This window comes from Poecile atricapillus, chromosome 14 (genome assembly GCF_030490865.1).
Source record: "Poecile atricapillus isolate bPoeAtr1 chromosome 14, bPoeAtr1.hap1, whole genome shotgun sequence".
NCBI classification, from domain to species: Eukaryota; Metazoa; Chordata; class Aves; order Passeriformes; family Paridae; genus Poecile; species Poecile atricapillus.
In genome coordinates this window covers 12,209,339-12,229,127 of record NC_081262.1, presented here as the reverse complement: position 1 = coordinate 12,229,127, position 19,789 = coordinate 12,209,339, and the positions used below count along the sequence as shown (strand labels likewise).

General features: G+C 45.5%; 1 protein-coding gene across 3 annotated transcripts in view; it reads left to right on the top strand.

The window, feature by feature from the left end:
* Positions 1-19,789, top strand: part of MAD1L1 (mitotic arrest deficient 1 like 1) — a 346,214-nt gene that overhangs the window by 325,008 nt on the left and 1,417 nt on the right. The window lies entirely within an intron of this gene.

Sequence of the window (19,789 nt, the reverse complement as noted above, 5' to 3'; positions counted from 1 at the left end):
CTGTGGTGTCTGTCCTGAGCTGGAGGCAGCTCTTTGTCATCCACTTACCTTACCCCAGTGCTCAGCATTTAAGTGATGGCTCTGCTCATCCTTAATGTAGGGCTGGGTGTCAATGCATCATTGAGGGTGAGTTGTGGGAATCTCCAGACTCCATTGGTGGGACATTATTGCTGTATTAGAAGGGAAAAACAGGGTAAAAATCTATGGCAGCCTTGGTAGAAAGAGCAATTGTCCATTGGAACACATTTGTTATCGGTGTGAGCATGGAGTCAGCTTAATGCTGCTGGGATCATTGCTGCCAGGGAGCATCCAACAGACAGAGACAGGCTGGACTGGATGGTGTCCTGGTGTTGGTGGCTGTGCAGTCCCAAGGCTCTCCCTATGTGATACTCTGACTTAGAGGGAACACAGAAGATGATGGTGAAGGTAAAGTGATGCTGCAAGGCTTTAAAAGACATTTCTCCAGAAAGAAGGATTAGAAACAGCCTGGAGCCTGATAAGACAGAACTACTTCTGCACCAGCAAGTCCATGTAATGGCTGAGGGTCAGTATTCAGCACTGGCAACACATGGAGAAAGGTTCAGGTGTCTGAATTAGCATCCAAGTTAGTTTCAGGTGCAGCTGATGCTTTCAGGACATCTGTTTGCACAGCTGAGCCAAATTCTGGGAAGATGGGCATCATGTTTGCCACGAACCTACACAAACCCTGCTTTGGACCTGAAAAGTTGTCAAGGGTTTGGGCTTTTTCTTCTGTAATTCATGCTGGTAAGCTGTGGCAGGAGAAGGTGCTTGAATCCAGGCTGGACTGAACTCTGAATGAATCCATGCATTGATTTTTTATCCTGTCCCATTTCAGCCTTTGAGTTTTTGAGATCCCACAGCCAGGTGAAGGGCCATTTGCAGTGGTGGTGAGGGATAAGCCAGAACACCATGTTGGCTTTGTTAGTATTCAGCTGAAGTCTTGCAGGATCAGAGCTCTGATCTCCTGTTCACACAGCTGAGCTGCTGCAGGTTGTCAGGGTGTCAAGGTGACCTCTAAACCAGGGAGGCCACTGGGGCTCTGCAGCTCTGAAGGCAGAGACCAGGTGTGTTGCATGGTGGAGCTGGCTGTCAGTGCTCTTGGCCTGCAGCTGGGCATCAGCACATTTGGGAATTTCAGTGAGCCCATGAGTCTTCAGGAAGGAGAGATGTAGTTCATCTGTACAGTCCTGCTCTTGGCTGTGCTCTGCTGACTGCTTTCCCCACTGAGCTGTCCTACCTGGACTCCCTGATGGAGCACCTGCCCATTCTTTACAACCAGGAGCTCATTTTTGGCAGCTCTCTTTGCAGCCTGGCTGTCATGGATCTCTGTCTGCTCATTTTGAAATGCTCTTACAATGGTCCTGGACTTCTCTGTGAGAAATTTCCCATATTTCTCCCCGCTCTCAACAGGAGTGTCAGCATCCACAGGATTTCTTACAGCTCTCAGAATGCCTTCCACCAGGAACCTGCCTGCACCAAAGTACCCTGGCACAGTTTGAGCTGCAGTTTTGTCTGATCCTTTTAAGAGTTGGGAATGGCTGTTTTGATGTCTGATATCTGTGAACATGAAAGGCTCCTTTCCTTCTAACTTTGCACTGGGCAGGGCAATGCCTGTCTCTCCCAATCAAAAATGTAATCAAAGATCTCACTTCTCGTAAAAAATGTATTAAGAAGAAGGAGAAACAACGCAGCAGATTTCTATTGGCTTCACTGCTGGTTTGCTCTGGTTTCTACTTCTGTGCTTCTCTCTCCTGCCTTTCACAAAAGAACTCCCACCTCCACTTTCCCCATGTCTTGACATTTTTAATTGCAAAAGATTGAGCTTTGAAAGCAAAACAAACAAACAAACAGAAATCATTGCATTTGATTAAAACGGAATATTGATTGTCCTCGAGTTCCCACACCACAGATATTGGCAACATTTTGTCAGCACCAAGAGTGAGTAGAAGGATCACAGCAAGAAAACAAATTTTCCAACTGGAAGGAAAAGCTGGGCCAGGAAAATAGCTGTGCCCCTTCACTCCCTGTCCCACAGCTGTGTCTAATAAATGATCTGCTGACCTGATGTTAACATTTCCAGTTTACAGTAAGCAGCATTTCCCTTAAACAAGATGCTGATAAAGTGAAACAAGGAAACAGAGGGGGTGGAGAAGAAATTTGCAAAACATGCTGGAGTGAGAAAGTCGGAACATACCGTGTGTGTCTTGGGAGTGAGAACATGTCTCAGTGTGTGAATAAATATATAATGTATAGACATATGCTCTCTCTTCTCAGGAACTCTCCAAGTAGTCCCAGATTTTGCTGCTTTCAGTAACATGGCAAAGAAAAAGGCAGGGGAAAGTTGGAGCTGGTGATTGAGGGTTGTAGGATGGTGGTTTGGATGGAGCATCCTCACTTTCTGCACAAACAGGGTCTCAGGCATCACCTGAGACGGCGTGTGAGGAGCAAGTGGTCTGTCTGCAGAGACACAATGCACTCAGGTTTGCTCATTTTCATCTTGCAGACAAAGGCTAATGGAGATCAGATTTCCACACAAATTCAGCTGAGGGGAAAAAAAAATAGAACGGGAAGAGGAATCAGGAAAGTGTTAGCACAAAGTTATTTGTTAAATGGATTTTTTATTGTTTTCCGTGAAGTCGGCACAGAGCTGTTGTCCTCTTTTAAATTCCTCTTCTGGCATTTGTTCCCCTTTTCACTGCCTCCACAATTCTCCCATTCAAGTCAAAAAAGCTACCTGTGAAAGACCAGTGTAACATTAGCAGAAATTACTAGCAGCAGTGATTTCAATATTCAAATGGACCATATATTTAGTAATAGACTGGGAGTTGCATAAATAGAGTATGAATGCCTGGTAATGAATCATATCAATAATTTTCACATACAGACTGTGCCTTACATTTCTCAAAGGCCTTTACAAATACCAATTGATTCTCACAGCAGGCCTGCTCAGTGGAGGAGTTGTTATTAGTTTTAGTGGAGGGTGAGGATATTGAGATGCAGAGAAATGCTGCTACTTGTGTAGTTCATGCTGGGACCCAAAGTGAGGAATAAACTTGGAAGCTCCTGACTCACAGCTCTTAATCATGGGACTGTGTAGCTCTGTGTGATTTCTTTGGCTTGGCTGGAGTGGCAGTCCTCATGGAAGGAGGTTTCTGTCAGACCCCAGAGTCTGGGGCTGATGGGATGTGGATGAAGGCAGGAATAATTAATACACAGTGGATGGCAGAACTGATCTTGATCAAGCTGTGCTTTAAGCTTACAGCCAGGATTAGCATCCCTGCCCCACACAGGTCAGGACTGGAGGTTTTTTGACCTATGGAAACACAATTTTCCACGAAGAAAAATGGCAGCTAATGCAGTCAAACTCCATGAAGAGAAACGGGCATTTGAAGCCAGCTGTGCTTTCTCACCCACATCAGTCAAGGAGGGCAATGGCTGAAGAGTACCTGAAATACTGGAAGTCTCTTTTCTAGTGCAGCATCTGACCCAGCATTCACCACCCTGCTCATCCTCTGTTTACTGTTGCCTGTCTTAATTCTGCAGTAAATTGTTGCAGCCCTTAATGTTTCTCCAACTGACCCCAGGATGCAGTCAGTGATGAGAAGAAAGGCAGGTTAAACAGCACATGCCTCAAACAAGGAAAACCTAATTTATCTTTTGCCCTCATGTTGTACTGAACTCACCAAGGCTGACTCACTGCTCAGGAGAAGAGGACATGCTCTCAACTTGCATAAAACCGTGACATGGTACTCCCAGACGTATTTTCAAACACATTTTAGTCTAACATTTTACTTGATGTTTTGAGTGACACTGTACACTGAGAAATTGTCTAGAAGCTGGCCACAGTGGCACTTGGCTTTTTATTTTTCTCAGAGGTTACATCATTTCCAACAGATCAGCATGTTAAGAGTCCTTTAAATTGGCAGAACAACATGCACTACATTGCACTTTTCTGCATCGAATTTCTTCTGCTGTAGCGTTGCCCAGTGACCCAAATTTCACAGGTCCTTGTGGTCCCTCACAGTTCTCCACACTCCTAAGCTACCCAAATCATTTTGCCATCTCACAGGGGTTTTTTGTGCTCTAAATCATCAGTCACTGAGCTGAAACTATCGATTCTTGTGATCCTGTTGCCAACTCTGCTCCACAGTCCTCCACAGAGACAGGCAGGGGTCTGAGGATGGAAGAATTGTCCGAGTTCCTCTGGAGCTGAGAGACAAAGAAGGAATGGGCAACCCAAATTGTCTTTTCAGAGCTTAATTGCTGGGCCCCAGCCCCAGTCTGGCAAGCTCTGCCTGCGCTTCATGCAATGACCAGAAGAAAAAGGCAACAACTTGGGACCCACAACCCAGAACCAAATTTTCCACCTTGGACTTGGAGCCTTTGAAAAGAGCATTTGTATTTCTTAGGGCTGTCCCACAGAGACAAACTTTAGCTTTCAAGCTTCAAGAGCTGTTTTAACAAGCTTATTGAGCAACTTCATGGTCTTGTCTTCCAGATGAAACTTGGCCACATCTACTCTTTTAATCTGTTTTTCCTTCTACTTTCTTATCAACCTATTCAGCATGGAGTTTTACCTTCTCCTGACCATTTTCTAGCCATATTAATACTCTTTTTTTAGTGATCTTTACCTGATGTAAATGATATTTGTGATAATTTGTAGTTTCATTAACTCTTTCAGAGAAGAATCTGTTTATTAGATTAAAAAAGGCTTTCTTCTACACTATAATGCTCTTTCAACCAGATTATGTTATATTCCTCTAGGCTCTACCTCAGGTATTTTGTTCCATGAACTGAGTCTAGCATGTTTAGGGAATAGATTTTTTTTTTTTCCTTTTCCCTTCTTAAGAAAAAGAAAGAAAAAGGAAAACATAGCAACGACAGCATGGCAACAGCAGCTGCAGCACAAAGGAAAAATGGGCAAACAGACTTCTGAAACACATATTCACTGGTAAGCTATTTTTACTGGTTGGTGAGTGAGTATGTGGGGGTATTATAACAAAATAAGTGAGAAAATAGCTTACAAATAATTCATAAGTAACTTTAGATGAGAACACATCTTAATGACTTCATCCTCCCAGCTAGCCCTCATGCTGTATGAATCTTCACATGCACAAACTTAAAGGTCACCTCTGATCTGTGCTATTTATACATTGCAAATTGGTACACAGACACATATACAACATTCCATACAAAAAATAATGTCAATGGAGCATTAAGGTTAAATAACAGGGCACTAAAAAGTAAAGAATTGTGCCTCCCTGCGTAGCAACTTAAGGATAAATCCATGTCATTACATCTGCCTTTGCACCAGAGAGCAGAGAATTCCCCACAGCCTGGGTGTTTTGTGGGGACTTGCAGGATCTGTCCATGGCTCCTGCCTCTGCTGCTGATTTCTTTGTGACTTTTCATTGCTTCTCTGGGGACTCCTTTCCCCATTCCCCTTTTGTCTGGAGCACACAGGCAGGAACCTCCAGCACAGAAATATTTGCATCTTTTGGCGGAGCTCAACCACATTTGGGACTATATATGTACTGAAAAGTGACAAAATAATAAAGAAAAGCATCTTCCTTCACCAGCCTGATCCAGTGGGCAGCATCCCACTTGAGTTGGAACTAGATGATCTTCAAGGTCCTCTCCAGTCCAAACTATTCTGTGATTCTATGAAATCTTCTGCTTTACCATCCTCTCCCCAAAATGCCCCACTCTCACTGCAGACCAGTAGACTGTGGGAAATCTTTCACTAAATTAAAAAAAAAAAAAAAAAAAAATCATTGAGAGCTTGAGCGAAACAGACTCCAAAGTGTTGAACTCCTTTACAGTTACAGTCTGATCTGTTGTGCTGTGTGAGCCCTTTTTCTCTGTTCAGTTATGATCCATGAGAGACTGAAAGTAAACACAGTCTCCTAAGTCTCCTCCACAATCCCAATGCTTTTACTGGCACAGAGAAGGGCCCAGCTTGGCCCTCTGCAGCCAAAACTAGATTCGTTTGTCTTTGGAAACAACACAAATCTGTTTTCCTGGTTAAATAAAGTCATTTGCAGGGTTCTGTTGTGGGAAGGATGTGTCAGCTCGTCCTGAAAGGAGCAGTGATGGGGATGAATGGGTTGTTTGTTGGGCTGGAAGGGCTCTGTGCACACTGCAGGGCCCTTCCCGAGGCAGGCTGAGCCCTCCTGGGATTGTGCCCAGGGGACGCTGCAGGTGCCTGGCCATCACTGCCGGCTTTATTGTGGGCATTCCCTCCCTGCACCGTGCTGCTGAGTTTGGGATTGATCATTGCAGAATTGAATCCCACATCTCACACGTTCCCCTCAGCGCTGTGTTTTTGGGAAAGCTCTGGTTTCTGCAGCAGAGGAGCCAAACGGGCCTCGAGCACCGAGTCCTTCATGTGCCCCGCTGGTGTAGGAAGCCCATTTCTTCTTGTCTGTCAGACTCAGGCTGTGCTGGTGCTTCCCTGCCCTTCAGAAGTGTGACAAGCAATGACTACATCATGTGTTTCAATTCTCCTCACTGCTGTAGAGTTACTTGTTCTAGAAATTTTGATGTGTAACGGGTAGGAAAAAAAGGTTGGTGATGTTCTCCAGAGGACATCAGGAATGAGGAAGCAGCAGCTAAAGTGGTTTGGTTCCCTCTGAGGTTTTTTTTTCAAATGTAGCTGAAAACAAGCAAGTGAAATGAGGTGTTTAGAAGCACTGTGTTTGTGAGGTTCTTTCTGGTTTTAAATTACTTCGTTTAAATATCTTTGTCTGTGAAACCTCCGAGGGAGCTCATCCGCTCGTTTTCTCATCTGCATCTTCTGCTTTCTGTCTGGTTCTTGCACAAGAAAGAATGTTAAGTATCTAAAGTACATCTATATGTACAGAAATAAATGTATTTGATTTTTAAAATAGTCTGGCTGAGCAGGATGAGGTCAGTGATCTCAAGTAATCCCAACACCTTAGTCAGGACCTGCTCTGTATTACAGTTTAGTGTTTGCTGAGGTCTTTTCCTGTGGCCTTCTGTAACATCTGAATGTGTATTAGTGCTTTTCTACAATGTATTTAGAGCACAGCCTAGATCTGAGGCCTTTGGAGAAATACTTCTTACCTCTTTTGCTGTATTGTTTGTATTTTTTACTTGTGAAAACAATTCTCAAGAGCATTGTTAGGTGGGTCATAGCAGGAACACCTCTGGGCTTGCTGAGGAATGTGTGAAAGCAGGTTTGGAGGGCTTTTATTTTCACACCATGTTTCAGCTCTGTAGTGATAAATGTTTTCTGGAGTACAAACCTGAAGTCCCTCCCCTTTCAGGTCTCACTCATTGAAATGTAGAAAGAGTGGGGTTTTTTTAATTTCAGGGTTTTCTTAGCAGTCAGGTTGTCACTCTTAGCCAGTGGCAGGTCTGATCAGCAGCATGGCAAGTAGCACAAAGTGGGAACTGCTGTTTATTTTAGCAGCTGATGGCACTAGACAGGTAGGATTAGTGCAGGACATGGCAGAGAGAAAAGGTAATGGCACAGCATGGGAAAAAATGAGGGGGGAACAGATCTTTTAGGCAATTCTGTATTGGCAATTGACCTACAACTCCAAACAAGCCCAACTTACGCTACCAGAATTTTTACCATACCCTCTGGGCTGTGTGCTGGGTAATTCCCAGTCCTTCAGCAGGAGGGATAAATGCTGCTGAGTGTAGACATCTGGGAGAGAAGCATTTGGAGTCCCCTGAAAATCATCTTAATTCAGGACAATATTTTAACCTTGCAGGTGTGGGGAAAGAAAAAAATGTGTTTCCTTTCCTTGCAGGCAGAACCAGCCCCTGCACACACAGCTGGGTCTAAAAGCCCAGCTAGTATGTGCTCCTTTCAGCCAGACCCACAGCATCCTGTGGGAAGAGGATGTCACAGAGGCTTTGTTGCTGCAGAGCTGTAACCACAGTCAGCCCAATCACTTTAAATGGGCCTCAGCCATTCATTCATATTTGATTAAGAAGTTTTTGAAAGATAGACATATAGAGCTAAGAGCTGGCTCCAGCCTGAGTTATTTACATCAGGATGGAGGTGATAAAATCTTTTATTAGTTTCAGTGTTTAAATATTTTGGCTCTCTATTCCAATATTGTGGCAAGAAGGAGCCATATGTGTTCCTAGAAAGACAGCCTAGTGCAGCCGTTAATCAGGAGAGGATCTATTAATATATTAACATTCAGACTAATGAGCAAAACCAGCATGCACTGCAGAGACTAACACATATCTTTAGTCTGCAGTTTTAAAGTGTTTGGAAAATGTTGTGTTCCTCCATCTTTCTAAAACTGGTGTTCTGCCAAGAGAAGTTCTCTTCTGTTGTTAATTTTAGAAAGGTTAAATCTATTTACAAAAGCAAACATAGCATGGAGTGCTGAAAACCAGGAGGATGTGGGCACTAACAGGCTCCCAGGCTTTAGAGTTCACAGCAGGAGATGACTTGGCAGGGAAACTTGTAGGCTTGTCCTTTCCTTCCCTTAATGCTGTGCTGAGTAGGGGACAAGGTATGAGGTCCAAGCTCCATACCAGCTCCCCATCATCACCTTTCTCCAGAAAGCAGTGGACAACGTGTGTGTATCTCTGCAGATCACTGCTGGGCTTTAGGGAAGCTTGCCGAAAGACTTGGCACAGGAAAAGGGCAGATTTTAAAGGGCTCCAGAGTGGGAGAGATTGCTGGTTGAGCAGCTTGCATGCCTCGAGGTCATTGCTAATGAGCAGTATCTTGCCTAGAGAAGTGAACATTTCATTTTAGTGCTGCTATGAAAAGCAGCCATACTGTCTCCCCTTTGCATCCCACGCTACTGCCCACTTTGGAGCAGGCTGCACCAGGAAGGGAAGGAAGCCCTCTTAAAGGATGTGGAAGGATGCTGAAGTGGTAGCAGAGCTCAGATGAGAGAAGCTGGAGCATGACAGCTGTTACTGGATCATGCAAAAAGCCTGCCAGCAAAAATGCATCAATTTGTGTGATATCCGGGTGTCTTGTCTTCTGTTTTCATAATTGCATACATGGTGTCTGCATAAATCTCTTCCCCCTCTGCACTTGCAGCAAAAGGAGCTGACTGGCGGGTGGCAGCACATCAGTGGGAGAACACCAGCAGGAAGAGACAACCAGTCAGATGTGTGTCAGATGTGTGTCAGATGGGGAGGCCCGGGGCCCCAGGCAGATTCCTCGGAGGTTGCTCGAACATGGTGCAACAGCTAAACACAAAACCTGTCCTTTTCCCTTCGGGGAGAGGAGCATGTTCATCCAGACATGAGAACCAGCAGTGCTGTCTTGCCGTGTTCTTCAGGAGGTTAGTGCCAAATGACAGCACAGGCAGCAACAGCAGGAGCTCTCAGCAAAAGTGTCGTAGCCCAAAGGGCTGAGTGTCCCCTCAAGGGATACAGTAGAATTTCTCCTACTGTGTCAGTGAATACTGAAATCCTCCTATTTATTCACTCCTTAGCTGCAACCTCTGTCTCTTGAGCTGTGGGCTTTCTTCTTACGGTGAGCTCAGACCTGCTCAAGGAGAGAAGAGTCCTATGTGTCTTTGTTTCACATTGGGTTTTACCATTAAAAGCCCATTTCAAGAAAGCCAGATAGACCCAACCTGGACAGGCCAGTTGACTGGTTTCCCTATCTTGTTCTTCAAGGCTACCTACCTGTGGACTACAAGTCTGCAAATTGAGTAACTTCACAAATAGAATTACAGGTATCCATCAGCTCCACGATAAAAATAATGTCTTCTTCTCAGTATAAACTTCCACTTGTGGCTATAGATGCAGTCTGAGAAATGTGCTTCCCAACAGTGGGGTTGTGAGCCGTTAAGGGTTAAAACTCATTCTTGAGGACACAGGAAAACAATTTTGCATGTTCAGAATCAACTTCCTTCTTTGACTTGCTGGGTGCTGACAACTCAGGCTTACCTTGGTCCTGCTGACAGCCGTGCTGATGACAGCAATTTCAAATGAAGAAAAACGAAGAAAATGTGAGCCAGCAAAAAAGCAAGAGCAGTAAAAGCACCTTCCTCAACTCACACTAACATCGTGACATTTGGTTATTGATGTTACAGTGGCAACTAATGTTATTCCCAGAGCCAGCACTTAAATTCCACTTTGGTAGATCATAACTGTAAGCAAGTCACACGGTTCCACAGGAAAGGGTAATTATTGTCCAATTCTTCTTGCTCTTAGATGAGCGGTGGCTTTGGTCTGCGCAGCGCTGGCTGCAATGCAGAGCACAGAGGTGACTAATATGTGTCACCAATTTCCTTGATGTAAGGCTTGAACCTGCATTTTGTCCCAGGGTGCCAGACTATGACAAACAAGAGCTAGAAGAGGGTAATGAATAAACATGGTGAGAATTTCAGCTGTAATCTGCCGTCAGGTCCATCTGTTACTCCTTCCCCCACAAGCCTTGCAAACTCAATGAGCCTGGAATGGACATGCTCCATATACTGTCCCATCCCTCAGCCACAGAGCTAAGGTCTAATTGTCTGCTTGTCATTAAGTTTATCACTTACAGTCCCTTGGGCCAATACTGGTCACAGGATCTTGTTCAGTTCTTTAGCCTTCCATCCACAGTGCTTACAGCAAGACTTCCAGAAGGATACCAAAAAGATGATGAGGATAAATATGTTAATCACATGATGGCATCTGCAGTGTGGCAGAGTAGCAGTCACTCCAGATGTGCCTCCCAGGCGTGTGTCCTCTGCTCATTTAGCCATTCCCATCCCCGGGCATTCTCCCTCCATCTCATGCAAGGTGAGATGCCCAGCTCCCAAACTCAGGGGTTCAATTCCAGTTGGAAGCTGGTGAGTCCTGAAGTCTGTATGACCTATTTTCACTCTGTGTCACGTGCAGGCACTTCAGAGGGGAGTTTTGGATTTTCCTGCTGATTTGCTCTAATCCAGAGACAGGAAAGCAGAGACTTCTGAGGAGAACCATGATGCAGGAGCAGCCGAGCAGCAGAATGGTGTGTGCCTGGTGTGATTCAGTGAGGGATGAAGGCTTCAGCAAGCTCTGCCTCTTGTGGAGCAGTGGTTTGCTTTGGGGAAGGGGTTCCTATCTCCCAGGCAACGCTGCAGCCTCAAAAGTTGCTGTCAAAATTCTCCATGGTTCCAGACGTCTCTCACTGATGCAGGGTTTGGCAAACTTTGCTGCTTGTGTTCTCTTACAGACCTCATGCCCCCAGGTGTAGTTCACAAGTGGAGTATCTCCCTGCCTTGGGAACAGGCAGTCTTAATTACAGCCCACACAGATGGTTTTTTTTTTATTTTTCCCATAGGTGCTTCCTTCTTATGTTCCAGAAACTCCATGTTCTTGGTTTACTGCTCCTCTGTTCCTTGCAGCTCGGAGAGTTTCCAGCAAGGGAGATGAAGAGGAATGTGATAAGCAGCTTGGCTGGTTAATGAGCTCCCTGTCTAACTGAGGGATTCTTGTATGCTAGGTTCACTTGCCAGTCCCTGGTATCTCCCTCCAGTTCTCTGCCTTCTTCTGGCTCTCCTGGGGGAGCGGTTTGGAACCTGGTTTGAGTTGCAGCTACTTTTCTCTTTGCCCCAAGCCATGTTCACCAGGGTCAGGTGCAGACAATAAACCGCCTCTGGATGGCAGGGCTGGAGAGCTACGTGAGCCTTAGATTTGGCTGGAGATACAGAACTTAAAAAACACCCAGTCCCTCGCATTCCTAGCGACAACTGCAGAGTCACTGCAGAGAAAGTAACGGGAGATTTTTCTCTCCCTAATTTATGTCTCTCCTGCATATGGCTTCTACGGAGTCGCTGATGTTACAGACAGATGGGTTGGCATTTTACTAGACAGAACACATGGGCTAGATGTTGTTAATGCTTGTTAGCTGCTCACTCTGCAGCTTGACCAGTCCAACACAGTCACCTCGCAGATGGTTGGGAAGCTGCAGCCGGGGCGCTGGAGCGCTCCAGCCCTGCCGCGCGTGCTGTGACAGCAGTTGGGATAACGCGCGTTTGGCTGCTCTTTGCAAAGGGATTTGTTGTAGGTCAGAGATAGCCATGGCTGGGGGATCAGCACAGCTTCCCTGTGTATCAAGGAGAGACTCTGATTTGTAACGATCCTGAGATTTTTATGGAGGTATTGGCTTTAAAGGCTTAATGCTGTAGTTTCGGTTTTTATATGGAATGGGCTTGGAAAAATTCTGTGAGCTCAGTGCCTTGTTCCCATCTCTACTCCTTTATGCTTGATGTTTGTAAGCATATTTGGCTGGTGAACACTATTTAGCAGATCTGAAGTCTGTTAAAAACTTATACTTTATGAGCTCAAGCTCCGACTACGGCCGGCTGCCAGTATTAGTTTAGAGTGACATCCCATGTGATTTTCCATTCTCTGTGATGTGAGTAGTCTGCTGTGACTTACTCTCACCAGCCATGTGTTCAGTGGAACCATTTTTAGGTATCACCTCAGCAAGTCTCCACAGGGTGAGTCTCCTTGGTGGCTGGTTTGGGCATCCCATCAGAATCTGTGATGCAAAAGTAGATGCTACGGGTGAATCATTTAAGTTGTCATCTTCCCTCTTTGACAATGTTCAATTTGCAGCATAATGATGGGAGCCTGAATGAATCCTACAGATGAGACAGGGAATTTTAGTTTCAGCACTTGTTCTCTAAAAATTCTCAAAGCACTTTTGGAAAATGCATGGGTATTAATCCACACTGAGCAGTAGTTCTTCAATCCTATGATTTAAATTGGATATATTTGTCTCTGTCTGTCCTGAACTGTTCAGTAACATTAAGGCACCCTGATAATAGCTGTCACATTTTACCCCAGGGGTTGTTCCTCAGTGATAGGTGAAATCACAGCAGTTCAAAGACCTGTCTTCCAGGATGAAAAGCTCTATAGGAATATTCAGATATAAAATAGTAATAGTATGAATCAAAAAATACGCTTCCCTTATTTTAAAGCCTTTGATCTTATTTTTATGGCATCACATTTGACAGTCTAAAGGGCATTAACCTGTAGGAGAAACCTTTTGAAAGAAGGTGCTGACTCGCCCTGTGCCGCAGAGAGCACTGTCCCCCAGGATTAGCAGCAGCAGGTTTCCCCCATGGAGAGGGGTGCAGCCCTTCAGAACATGTCCCTGCTCTTTTTTCTGTTTCATTTTTGACGTGAGGGGCAGGAGAGCTCGCCTAGATCAAAACAGGGAGCTGTGGGGAGAAGCTGGTGCAGCACAGCCCGCCCTGCGTTCCTCTGCTGCCGAGCTGGGGCAGCATCCAGGACCCCATCACTGCTGCCCCCCTGTACACAGTGCCTGGCTCGTGCTTCTGATTAAGATGGAAGTATATGAGCTGACCTCTTGTTCCAAAGGCATTCTGGGGTTGTGGTTCATCTCAGTGTTGAATAATAAGAAAGAGAAAGGAAAGGTTTGCTATAAATCTCAGTGCACACAGGGCTGTTTCTCACTTACCCCATCCCAGCATTCAATTTTCTTCTTGGCATTGCCAGGCATTTGCTTTTCTTTGCTCAGCAGCTAAAAGCAGCATTTTCATTACATTTCCTGGAAGGCTCTTTACAGGCATCCATCCCTGTCTGCCTCATAAATTCACTTTATATACCAAGCTGGCGACACAGAGGTCAGAGGTCTTGGCAAGAAACAATTATTATAAAGAAATGCTCCTCTTCTTTGGGTTACAATGAGGATATTAAAGGGGGGAGGAAATTTTTCTGCAGACAAGGAATGGTCATTTGTGAAAGGGAGGTGACCTGATTGATTAAGTGCTGCACATCCTGCGGGAGCCACCATGGGCAGGCATCCTGTCAGGCCAGCTGAAACCTGCCAGTTACCATGAAAAAAAAAGAAGGAAACCAGTAAACAGTTTGCTAAATAACCTCATAAATATTTCCAGCCATAAGCACATCTTGTGGTTCAATTTTGTGTTGGTTTTTTTTTCTTTTCCTTAATATTTCCCTAATTTTAAATGAACGGCCTGTAATTAAAGTGATTTAGAGGCTACCTGGGGACCTGGTATTTGAGCAGTGCATGATGCTTAGGAGAGATTGATTGGTGAGGCATAACTCAATTGGGGTATTTTGATAATGATATCATCACCCAAGAGAGCCAAGTTTGAGCAATTAAATCTCAAAACCTCGTGTCTGGGCTGTTAGAACTTCAGCAGGCAGTTCCTGCATGTGCACACACACAAACACACACACACACATATTTTCCTTGGGTTTTTTATGGGCACTCCAGTTTTTTGGCTGCCCTGCATCTGTCTGTCTGTGTGTCTGTGTGTCTGGGGTGATCTGAAGGGGTGATTTATCAGCTGTGCAGACCCAGAGAGAGGATGCCAGCTCACTCAGCATCACAGCTTCCACCCTCAACGTCTGCACGTGGACAAGGCGGCCTTTGACATTTAGAAAAATCTCGGCATCTGAAGCAAGAGGCAGAAACAAAAGGATTTTCTCATTTAAAGGTCAGAGCCAGCAGCTCCTTAAAGGAAATTTTCAGATAGGTTTGTTGGACTGTGGCAGGGTTTGTGTGTGTTAGAGGGTGCTGAGGAAGGTGTCGGGGAGTTGAGGGGGTTTTGGGACCAGCAGTGTGCCCAAGGCTCCAAGGCACACATGGCCATAGAGCTGTGAAGTTTTTGGGACGTGACCAAGTGGAACCAACCCTGAGGGCTTCTGCTGACACATGAAGGCTTTGGGAAGAGGGAGTGACTGAGGGATTCATGTGACAAAGGCAGATTGCTAAAGGGGTGGATCTGGGGAGATGTGCATAACCCACGTTGGATGGCACAACCTCTCCAGGGTAGGGCGAGGAACACCAAAAGGAGAAGAGAAAGGGGCAGAGAGAACTCAGGCACAGAGGCCACAGCACATGGTGCTGGAGCAGCCTGTGGACCTGCACAGAGCAGGGAGAGGCAGTGAAGTGTTGGGTGTGACGCCCTGGTGGCCCTTCCCTCTGCACACACCATCGCTGTGTGTGCTCAGAGCCGGCGTCCATGGGGACACAGCACAGACAGTGATTTATGGAAGGAGCAGAGCAGATGAGATGGGGCCTTCGAGATACATTCACTGAGTAAATGTCACCAGGCAATGATTCACATGCTCCTTTTGACCCCTAATACATCTTAGCCTTGGAGAGCACCGTCTGCCATAGAGCGTGGCCAAGCAGCATCTGCAAAGCAGAGGTTTGTCACCACGCCAAGGGGTGGCTCTGGCAGCCCTGACAAAGCCCAGGGCTTCATCCTTCTGCAGGTTGTGGAGGTGTTTGTACCTCCTTTGTTCCCAAGCTGAGACACAGCTGTCTGCCTGCTGTGCCTGGCACAAAGCTCCACCATCCCTGTTGTCAGCTTGCCAAAACCCATTCAGGAGCTCCACCTGCGACACTGGAGGTGTGTGTTTGAAGTTGCAGGAACACAGGTCCTGCATGGATTGCATACCCAAAGGCAGTTGTGCTTTCTCAGTGTGGAAATCAGAGGTAGGAAGTCCTCACTTCATTTTGAAATCTCAAGTTGCATAGAATGCTGAAGCCCTCTTTTCCCTGCTTCTGCATTTCTACTCCATGTTTTTTCATACCATGTCCCCGTGTCAGTTCTCTCCTTGGGGTGTGCAGCCACCCTCTTTTCAGTCTTATTCCAGTGTCTGAAGGTCTGTGTGACCTTGGGTCTTACATTTTTCAAGAAGCATCTTTTGTGTGATTAAAGTCACGCTGCATGCCACTTTATAGCCGATGGCACTTTTGGAGCCATTGTTTTTAACTACCAAAATACATCAGAGAGAAGAGGGAGCAGGTGTACAAGAAGGTAAAACCTGAATGTATCTAGGTGAGAGTGCACTTCTGAGCCATGTGGTAGCTTGTGAGTGACTAAAGGAGACACTGTCACACTTCTCACATAGGCCCCCTTGGCTGCTGGAAGAAGCAGAGAAGGAAATGTTTGGCTTTCAGAGAAGGCTTGTATGCAGCACCAGCACGGGTGCAAAGAGCCATCCCAGCAGGACCAGTGCAGACAGAAGTCCTGTACATGTTACACTGAAGTGGCAGTAGTTAAGAGAGCCTGTTCCAGCCCACATGTTGCAATTTTATGTGCCCAGTTCATCCAGCTGCACGTCCATCCCCCAACAGGGACATTTGGGAATACCTATTGCTCCTCCACATCATCTACTCCTTGCTGAGATGGAGAGAAGAACCTGCTTTTCTACCATGTTGGTGGTTATTGGAGAGATTTTTACATGTGTGTCTGAACTATAAAGCCTTGAATAATTTACTGGTTTCCAGGGTTAAGAGGAAGATTTATGATGTTTCCTTTTGGCAGGCGGCTGCTGATCTTGATTCCCCTGAAGAAACAGTTGTGCTAACAGCTCATTTCTCGGAGCAGCTAGTCCAAGTTCATGTTTTTCTGTGCTAAGCAGACCAGTGTTGTTGTGGTTTACAACACAGCGAGGTCTGCCCCCTGCTCTGGTTGCTGCAAGGAGACAAACAGGCTGTCACCCTTCAAACCTACAACCAGAGTCACATCCCACCCATCCCAGCAGAGCTGGCTGTGCAGTCACACTGGGCAAAGAGTGATTTCCTTTGCTTTTCTACAAAAGGTCCCCATAGTCCTTAAATCACACTAAACTGGCAACAGAACTTAGCAAAAGCTGAAATCTTTCCTTTTGCAAGTATTTGAGATCTGAATAAAACATAATAAAGACCTGAATCTCGGTAGTTTAGTGAGCCAGAATTTTCCCATGAATTAGAAGAAACCAATCTAGGGCTATGTACAGAGTACCTGAGAGATGGTATTCTCATAGTGATTAGCTGCTGCTCTGTGCTCAGGGAAACTGAGGCTTAGGAAGGAATATTTTCATCTCTAGAGAAGCACTGCACTTGTGTGGCCCAGCACAGAGGCGGAAGGGAGAGTGAAGTGTGATGGTGGTCCCCAAAGTGTCCTCTTGCGTTGACTCCTCTGTGCATTGACTCTGGGGTGGATGGGGATGCTCACAGACCCAGCTTTTCCTTTGATCCCATGTATTCCGTTTGACTCTAAATGTTGATGCTTTTTTCTTGCTTTTTTCTTGGCTTTTTTGCCCTGTAAGAGCAGTAGCACACTGTAGCAGTGATGTCAGTAATGCTGGGCACAGAGCAGTTGGAGCTGGGTTTGAACATGCTCTGGTCTCTCACCCCATTCCCACTCATGGACTGTCCCCATGCATCAGTGACACTTATTTGTGCTCCTCCCAGCTTTTTATTTTATTCCTAGATGGGCTAGGGCTGCTTTTGGCTTCATCTAAACTTAGAATGTTAGGGAATGCATCAGCAGAGTGAATGGTGATTGTGTTACATGGAGTGTGCTGTGAATAGCTGATCTGTGCTGGCACCTGCAAGTTCTTGTCAGCAGGAGTTGTGTCCAGGAGTTTGCCTTTGCAGGTTGAGACTTTTTATAAATAAAAAAATAATTTGATTAAAAGTGGGTGGAGGGAATCCTAGCTATGAACAGTGAAGAGGAGGACTCGAGTACCCTTGCAGATTTGAACTGCTGGAAATTTCATGTTTCTTATTTCCAGAAATACAGTTTTTAGAGCTGGAACCACAGAATGGTGTGGAACACCAGGCCCTGCAGCGTTCACTCAGCAGAGCATCCCCCCCATGTCTTCCCCCTCAGTTCCTGCACACCCCTGTGCATCCCACTGCCTTGCTCTGATCCCCTGCTCGCTCCTGTTCCTGCCTCGGGCGCTTCCCTCTCTGCCAGCAAGTGCACCAGGCAGGGTGCAGGCTGGCTTTTGAAAAGAAATCCTGTGAACTAATGGGAACATATTGCTATTATTTCATATAATCACTTTATTTGTAAAGCACAGGCTGCAGAGGTATTCCCGCTGTTGGACCCAAAGCAGCAAATCTATCTATATATCCCAGTCTATACCACATTATGAACGGATGGGTGAAGAAAAAAAGCACTAAAAACAAATAATAAGAAAAGTAACAATGATAGCAATTTTAAAATACTCCTAGGGGAAAAAAAAAAAAGTTTTTCCATTTTTTTTAAGGCAGTGTGAGATTGAATGAGCTGTACTGCAAGTGCATCCATTCTCTAAGTTCACATATAAACATCTCCTAGCACAGGAAGAATTGCTTTTTTTTCCCAAATGGCTGCCTTCTCGCCTTGTGCCTGTTACAGAAGCAACCTGGGTGAGATGTCTGGGGTTTGGAAGCATTAGGGGGTTTTCTTTGATTTTTTGGAGTTCCTGGGGAGACAGAGGCCGTGGGGCTGAGAGGGAGGATGGTGCCTCCCTTGATAGCTGAGAAAACCCAATGGGAAATACCAGTCTTCTCAGAAACACAAATTTGTCCACATAACTTTCTCTGAGCATTTTTCTTCTGCCTCTGCTGCAGGAGAAAACTTTGTTTATGAAGAATAATAGAGAGAAACTGCCATCAATCTCACAAAAAAAGAGAAGATATTCAAATGTAGCCTTCACCCACGACACTAGTGGGTTCAAAGTAGAGGAAATTTAAAACATTTATGTTGCTCTGTTTCTGAGGTCATAAAACACAAGCAAATGGTCTGGCACTGGATGCTAAATTTCTTAAGGAATTTTCTTTAATTAATTAAACTAGTAAACCAATTAATGGATTTGCTTGTAAATTCTCAGAAAATTAATTCTGTGCCCAAAGAGTGTTTTAAATCTGCGAGGGAGGCTGTGTATTTCATACAGAGCTTGAATTCCCATTTCAGATGAATCCAACTCGGCGCTGAGAGAGTTGGAGACACAAGTGATGCATTCATAATACTCGGACCTTCCTCCAAAACTGGCACTTCTCATCAGCTGAATCCAGGGAGGGATTTGCAAAATAAAACCTGTGCTGCTGCCACAGCACCCAGCTCCTGTGCCTGCTGCTGTGCTGTGACACCTCTGGCTTTATGTGGGCTGGGAATCTGCATCCTTCCTGATGCCTCCAACCAGCTCCTTCATCTGCCATCGCTTCCCTCTTTGATCTGGTCCAGGGCTACCTCAGGTGCACAGGAGGCATCAGGTAGCTCCAGTAAGCAGCAGATCAAAGCATGGGATTTGCTGAAAAACAACCCAGCCAAAACAAAGATCTAAACAAAACCTAATTCACTTTTGCACGTGGAAACCTTGTTTTCATTCCCTGTCTGGCTTGGCGATGACAGGGGCATCATCTGCACCTTGCACTCCTCACAATCCACAGTGACCCAAACATGGGAAGTTCATAATCAGATGTGTCCAGGCTCCTGAGAACGTGAAATCAGAAGGAAGCAGGCTCCCTGGGGCTCTCTGCAGGTAAAGCCATGTTTTCCTCTCCCATGGCAATCTTCCACTTCGGATCTTGGCATCCTTTGATAGACAAAGGGGCTGCCAGCTGAGCCTGGCACCACCCATGCTGTCCCACCTCAGCTCCTATAGGAAGCAGAGCTGCAAAGCAATTAGGAATGGGAGTATTTTGAAGAGGAAAATGGCAGGGGAAAAAAAATTAGCATTTGCACTGTGATGTTTTTGTTGTTTATTAATAAACAAGCTGCTTTCATGCCTCCAGGGGCAGGAGAGGCTTCAAGCATTCCTTATTTCTCTTGCATTTAGCCTTTTTTTTTGCTTGTTTTATATGTTACAGGAGATTTGTAGTGTCTTCCCACATGTTGAGTTTCCTTATTTTCTTGAGAGCATCTCTGGAATAATTCCTCTGGAGGTTTCTGCTGTGTGCTGCCAGGCTGATCTAAACACTTTAGGGATGCAGGGTGGATCAGTACTCATTGGGAAGAAGTTATGTTAATTAGGAATGGGTCTGCTCCCTCCTAGGGAGCACCACACAGAAGTGGTGTGG